Consider the following 7,012-nt stretch of genomic DNA (forward strand, 5'->3'; position numbering starts at 1 on the left):
AGTATAATGCCTGCACTGAATAAAGTGGCCATTGTGCAGTTTCTATTTTAGTGATAATATCTTTTAATTAGATAGACTTTATAAACATGCATTACAGCACCACCAGAGTCTCTATTCCAGGTTCGCTTACATCTGTCCATCTGCTGAACCTCTGTTTAACATCTAATTCCAGAGTGTAGTGTGTAGAAGCTAATTATTGCCTCACACCTACCCTGTATTCTTCAACGTTTATCTGTAATAAAGCTAACATTTTGATCTCTACCTGCCTAACTCCTTTGCTTATCTCAACTGGTTTAGATTTCATACATAGAGAAGAGTCCTATTGATTGGGCCTCCCTCAAATCCCAGAGGTGAAAAGTCATGACAATAGATGATAAGTACTTAGTACAGTTTCTGGCACAATAATGGAGAGCTGCTTTAAACTAAGAGTGATCTGGGGTGTAAAATACTTGCTCCCACTTGATTATCCCTAAAGGTGGAGCTAAGAAGCCCCAGCAGGTGAACCTGGTAGACCAGAAAAGCCAAAAGCTCCAAAAAACCCATACAGACTTTTGGAAGGGAACCAGCATTGCCACCCTGAGCTGAATGGTCACTGGGAACCACAAAACATATGTCCTCAGGAATGTAGAGATTGTTTTGATTTTATAATTATCCTTCTACACCTCATCTACCATATAATTACATACACCACCCCTACTGCCCTACTATTACCTACTGCGATTTCCTCTCTTTCTCACTCACACGCACGCAAACACACACGTGAGTTCTATGAGCTCACAAACCTTGTCAGTCTTATTCAACACTGTATCCCCAGAGTCTAAAACTGTGTACAGAGCATTTCAAGCAGAGAGTGCAGTTGTCGAATTTATTCAGTCATTTACTCACTCATTCTGCAAACACTTATTAAGTGCTCACTGTATGCTAAGCACTATGGTAAGTCTTCTCATGTGTGGTGTGTTGGAAAAGGGCATGGGTTCCAAAACTGCCCCTGCTTTATGACTCACAGCAATCAATGTGTCTCTCTGGGTCTTGGTTTCCTTACCTCCAGAATGAGGAACCAGCCCATGAGCTCCTCTTTCTTTTCCATGGCCACCATTTTATTGAGGATGGAGGCTGACCCTTTATGGCTACAGGAAAACAACCCAATTCAATTCTTCAGTGAACTTGTTCATGGTCTAGAAGTTTGGTGGCAAAAAGATGATTTGTTTGGCCAATGATGCTTGGTGGGTTCACACCAAAGAAGAATGCTTTTCTAACCATGACTAGTGAAGCCTTCCTGTACTGGGATTTATCTAACCTTTCAGAACTTCGGAGATTCTCTGGAGTTTTTGAATAGCCATTGTTTTACTTCAAGTGTGCCATGTTGGAGGAGCTCCAAGCCTGGCAGGCATTTGTCTTTATTTACTTACCCAGAACGTTAAGTTTTGGAATTGCCTTGGGAGTAGGCACTATCAATTGAGTTCTACTCCATGAGGTTTCTTGCACAGTTCACTTTGACTTGGGTCACACTGACCCTCACATATTTGATGAAAAAATCAGTCATAAATCCAAAAGGCAAAAAAGGAATTTAAGAAGTCATCTATTTTCTTCTTCACCTAGATGTTGCCTTTTTCTTAAAAAATGATTAAATAGTCATGTGTCCCTGAAGTCCAAGATGTAAGGTAGTCCCAGGCATTCTGTCTCTTCCAGTCAGGGAACTGACTCACCCTACACCTCTGAGCGATAATATCTGGACAGTACACACCTGGTGATTCACCTCGTCTCTGCTAGTCTTTGAGCTTCCACCAGCTGACCATGGGACCTTGAGCAAGTTTCCCTTGCTGAGCCAAAATACTTTCTCCTAAAGTGAATTCTGGGGTCCCTTCTAATTCTAACACTTCGTGTGTCTGAGCTTCACTGTCATACTTATTATTCTCTGGAAACCTCCACAGCTCCAGATCCAGCCTACTTAGATCTTCTCAGATTTAATCCTTTTCTGCCTTTGACCTAAAGCAGGTGTGTAAAGACATGAATAGTGAACATTTTAGGTTTATGTTCTTTCAGTCTCTGGTGCAACTACTTAGCTCTGTCATTATAGTCAAAAGTAGCCATAAACAAGGAGTAGGTGTGTCTATGTTCTAATACAACTTCATTTACAAGAACCAGTGACTGGCTTACTGGCAGTGGTTTGTGATTCATGATCTAAAGCATCTACAGGACACTTCCAACTCCCTCTACATTCTCATCTCAGCCCATATACACACAAGTTCTGGTGCATCCTGACCGGCCCTGCTGACTCTACCTTAGCAGGATGCTCAACTAATTTCAAGATGCAGGTTATTTGACCCCTCTTCAATATATAACAGCCAAAATGCATTTGTTTTCTTTTATTTCTTTACCTACTTATACACTCATCCTTTCTCCCATCCATTCCATTAAACACACATTTTCTTTTTTTCTTTTTTGTGACAGAGAAAGAGACACGCAGAAAAAGACTGATAGGGACAAACAGACAAGAAGAGAGAGAGATGAGAAGCATCAATTCTTCATTGCAGCTCCTTAGACTCCTTAGTTGTTCATTGATTGCTTTCTCATATGTGCCTTGACTTGGGGGGAGGCTACAGCACAGCAAGTGACCCCTTGCTCAAGCCAGTGACCTTGGGCTTTAAGCCGGTGACTTTTGAGCTCAAGCCAGTGACCATGGGGTCATGTCTATGATCCCACACTCAAGCCAGTGACCCCATGCTCAAGCTGGTGAGCCCATGCTCAAGCTGGATGAGGTCACTTAAGCCAGCAACCTTGGGGTTTCGAATCTGGGTTCTCCACATCCCAGTCTGATGCTCTATTCACTGCGCCACCGCCTGGTCAGGCTCAACACACATTTTCTAATCATCTACCATAGGGCTAACAACTCCTCAGTTCCGGGAAGACAAGAGGAAATGCTGGCCATAGTCTGGTGGGGAACCCAGCTCAGCACTGCTGGGAAACCTGAGCACATTTGGTGAGAGCTGTCCAAGGCTGGCCTGCTTCCTTTTCTCCCTTTCCATATGTGCCTAAGAAATATCTGTGTTCTAACTGTCTCACCTGTGCTTAATTTGTATGTCTACTTCTTCCACCTTCCTCTTTGTTCTCTTAACTTGAAGAGACATTTTCTCCTCAGCTAAATGAGACCTTAGGCTCTGGCCAATTGGCTTAGTAGTAGAGCATTGGCCTGATGTGTGGATGTCCTGGGTTCGATTCCCAGTCAGGGCACACAGAAGAAATGACCATCTGCTTCTCCACCTCTCCCCCTTATTACTCTCTATCTCTCTCTTTCCCTCCTACAGCTATGGCTTGGTTAGAGCAAGTTGGCCCCAGGCACTGAGGATGGCTCCATGGCCTCACCTCCGGTGCTAAAATAGTTCAGTTGCTGGACAATGGGTAAATGGCCCCAGATGGGCAAAGCATTAACCCATAGGGGGCTTGCTGGTTGGATCCCAGTTGGGGCGTATGAGGGGGTCTGTCTCTCTGACTCCCCTTTTCTCACTTAAGAAAAAGAAAAAAGAAGGAAAAAGAAATGAGGCCTGACCATATTTCCTATATGTCAGGAGAAGACATTACAAACAGCAAGAGGGACTTCTCTTAGTCTCTGAACAAAATTAATTACCTTTGAGATAGCATTACCAACAAGGAGAACACTTATTCTTAAAATTTCTATATGCTACTGCAGAATTCTAACTGAACCAGGGAGGGAAATGCCAAAATAGCCAGGTTAGCTGAGTCATTCCCACTGCAAGAAGATTTCACTGGGAAGGAAGAAAAAGAGGAAATCAATATTCCTTTGTCTAGGCTAGGAAAAGTACTAAAACTATATAGGTCATTAAAGAGCAATGACTACAAATAAAAAACAATACCTCTCATCATTAGTAGTAAAGTTGCTGTTGAGTTTTATATGTCTCATCAGGAGATACAAATAAATTTTCAGATACAGCACACTCGGAAAGTAAGTGACCCTCAAATCTTAGAAACACAAAAAATGAGACAATAACGTTGTGATTTGAAATTACAATAACTCTTTCAGGGACAAGATGGCAACATCCATGCTGCTTCTACCAGTGTGAGGGTCAGAAGGACTGTACATGGTGAAAAGACCACCATATTTTATAGAAAGCACAGTGCTTCCAAGTGAATCTGGGAAAAATCGCAAAGTCTATACCTTTAATAGGGATGGAACCTGTTTGCCTGGGGCAATTGAGGAAAAATAAACATCATCAATGATTATTTATCAATGTAGTCCCTAACAAGGGACTATGTCTCTCCTGCCACCCAAAGGCAGTTTGCCTTGAATTCTCACCAGAAAGCACTGTCTGGCAACGTGGCAGCCTCACATTATTACTTATAAAGATGGCATAGCTGAGATTCCCCGCCTACAACTTTATGATGTGCAAACTGGGACATGTTTAAGGTCTCTCCTCCAGAAAAAGATGCAAAATTGTTGTCCACCCTGGTCAGAAGGTAAAACTATTCGTGCCAACTGAAATCTGTATAATTATATTAACCAGTGTCACCCCAATGAATTTTTTCAATTAAACAAAAGAAACTATTTGTACCCAAAATGTTAACAATGAAGTTCATTCTTTGAAAATAACTATTTCAATGCAGTGGCAGGTAAATTGTATTTGTAACAAATGAATGATTTTGTGTTATCACCTGGACCCCAATCGTACAAGGTGGCTGCTTATGTTGCAGGAAGTAAGGGTGCACCTTCATTTGATCGATTATTATATCAATACAATACCCCAACTTTGATAGACATCATGCAGCTTTAACCAATAAAAGTTTCAGGCCCTGGCCGGTTGGCTTAGCGGTAGAGCGTCGGCCTAGCGTGCGGAGGACCCAGGTTCGATTCCGGCCAGGGCACACAGGAGAAGCGCCCATTTGCTTCTCCACCCCTCCGCCGCGCTTTCCTCTCTGTCTCTCTCCTCCCCTCCCGCAGCCGAGGCTCCATTGGAGCAAAGATGGCCCGGGCGCTGGGGATGGCTCTGTGGCCTCTGCCCCAGGCGCTAGAGTGGCTCTGGTCGCAACATGGCGACGCCCAGGATGGGCAGAGCATCGCCCCCTGGTGGGCAGAGCGTCGCCCCTGGTGGGCGTGCCGGGTGGATCCCGGTCGGGCGCATGCGGGAGTCTGTCTGACTGTCTCTCCCTGTTTCCAGCTTCAGAAAAAAAAAATGGAAAAAAAAAAAAAAAAAAAAGTTTCATTAAGGCCGGTGAGGTTACAATGCTATGGAATAAAAAAGTTAGTACAGCTGTTGACAAGTCGGGAGCTTCCTACATGGGGAACAGATGCTGCACTACATTGAGACAAATGGAGAAGCTGCTGTAGTGCAGTTGCCAAGAAGTGGCCCCATTTATAATGTAGCTTGGAATTCTAGTTCTCCTGAGTTTTGTGCTGGTTATGGTTCTATGCATGCCCAAGCGACAATTTTCAACTTGAAATGTGATCCTATGTTTGATTTTGGAACTGGTCCTTGTAATGCAGCCTCCCATAGTGCCTCATGGATATAAATTAGTACTAGCTGGATTTGGGAATGTGGAAGGACAAATGAAAGTGTGGGATGTTAAAAACTATAAACTTATTTCTAAACCAGTGGTCTCTGATTCTTCATATTCTGCTTGGTGCCCAGATAGTGAGCATATTTTCACAGCCACGTGTGCTCCCAGGTTACATGTTAATAATGGGTACAAGATCTGGCATTGTACTGGCTCTGTCTTACACAAGTATGATGTGCCATCAAATGCAGAATTACAGCAGATTTCCGGCAGCCATTTTTAGATGGATTATTTTCAGCAAAAACAATAACTGACCAAGCAGTTCCAAGTGATGTAGCCAGGGAAGAACCTAAAGCCACAACAGCTTACAGACCCCGGCTTTAAGAAATAAAGCCATCACCAATTCCAGATTGCACGAGGAGGCACCACCTCAGAATTTGAAACCACAACCAGGAAACGATAAGCCATTATCAGAAACAGCCCTTAAAAATCAAAGGAGACAGGAAGCTTAGAAAGCTGCAAAGCGAGAAGTGACAAGAGTCTAGACTTGACATCTACTCCTGCCTCACAGAGCTCAGCGCGAAATAATGTCTCTCACTCAACTTCCAAGACCCTGAGGTGGACAAAGAAAAAAGAAAATCAAGAACTGAAGAAGAAACTGAAAGCAATTGAACAACTGAAAGAACAAGCAGTGACTGGAAAACAGCTAGAAAAAATTCAGTTGGAGAAAATTCAAAAAGAGAAAGCCCTTCTCCAGGAGCGTGAAGATTTGGAATTGTGTGAAGATTCACAGAAAGCAAGCTGGTTACCAGAAATCAGTGAAAACATATCTTTTGTTAAGTTCACTGGTGTATATGGAATATTCACGTGTCCACATTTAACATTCATCACTACTTTTAACCATTTTTCTAAGATTCTGCATATGTGTGACATTATTTAATAATGCCTATTAAAATTGATTTTTGCATTCCGCATCCTATATCATGTTAACATATGATATAAAAAAGAAACACGTGAATTTTCTAACTAAGCTTGACGAATTAAAAGACCAATGTCATTGTCTTTTAATAGGGGGCATTATTTGTCATATAAATAAATAAAGACATTTTAAATGTAACAAAAAAAGAAATTACAATACAAATTTTAAATAACATATATTGTGTTATTCTTTTAGGAGAAATGCTTCTTTAAATAACAAATGATGGTGATGGTAGCAATGATCATTTCATCCAGAAAAGGAATTATTTGAGTGAGTTCCTTGCCAATGTCAGACAATTGACAACTGGAATTCCGTTCATTACATAACTCACACTTGAGGATACTGAGTGAATGAGTGTGCCGTATCGTTTTTGGTTTTCTTTCCATCTTTCCTTTCTCAAATGTTTATTGAGCCACCCCAGAGGTTTTAAGCACTGAACCACGTTCTGGAAATAAAATGAGAGATAAGGCACCATCATTCTTCTGTTTAAGATCTTTGGTAGCTGGGCCTGGCTGTTCAGGTTGG

At 42.1% G+C, this 7,012-nt stretch overlaps 1 pseudogene; it reads left to right on the top strand.

Annotated features, from left to right (window-relative positions):
* The first annotated feature begins 4,698 nt into the window (after positions 1-4,698).
* LOC136330014 (eukaryotic translation initiation factor 2A pseudogene) lies at positions 4,699-6,448 on the top strand (annotated as a pseudogene).
* Positions 6,449-7,012: the final 564 nt, after the last annotated feature.

The sequence above is a fragment of the Saccopteryx bilineata genome, chromosome 3 (genome assembly GCF_036850765.1).
Source record: "Saccopteryx bilineata isolate mSacBil1 chromosome 3, mSacBil1_pri_phased_curated, whole genome shotgun sequence".
Taxonomy (NCBI): Eukaryota; Metazoa; Chordata; class Mammalia; order Chiroptera; family Emballonuridae; genus Saccopteryx; species Saccopteryx bilineata.